At 45.5% G+C, this 209-nt stretch overlaps 1 protein-coding gene across 1 annotated transcript in view; it reads left to right on the top strand.

Annotated features, from left to right (window-relative positions):
- Positions 1-209, top strand: part of GRB14 (growth factor receptor bound protein 14) — a 49,890-nt gene that overhangs the window by 27,933 nt on the left and 21,748 nt on the right. The gene's annotated exons all lie outside the window — the stretch shown is intronic.

Raw genomic sequence — 209 nt, 5'->3', positions numbered from 1 at the left:
AACCCCTCCCTCCCCAGGCTCCACCCCCTAAATCTCCAAGTATTTCTCAACGCAGAGTTGGCAACCCTGTCATCACTTGAGTCTGTGGCATCCTTCAACTCCTCTCTTTATGAGATAACTCTGGTAAGTTATTACTCTGGGAGAACCCCTCAGAAAATGAATTGACTTGAGTATCATTCCCTTTGGAGTTCTGCACTGCAAATTCATTT

The sequence above is a fragment of the Gekko japonicus genome, unplaced genomic scaffold (assembly GCF_001447785.1).
Source record: "Gekko japonicus isolate JY-2015 unplaced genomic scaffold, Gekko_japonicus_V1.1 scaffold1975, whole genome shotgun sequence".
In the NCBI taxonomy this organism is placed as follows: Eukaryota; Metazoa; Chordata; class Lepidosauria; order Squamata; family Gekkonidae; genus Gekko; species Gekko japonicus.
Note: the sequence above shows the minus strand (reverse complement) of the source record. Positions and strands in the feature narration are given on the sequence as shown.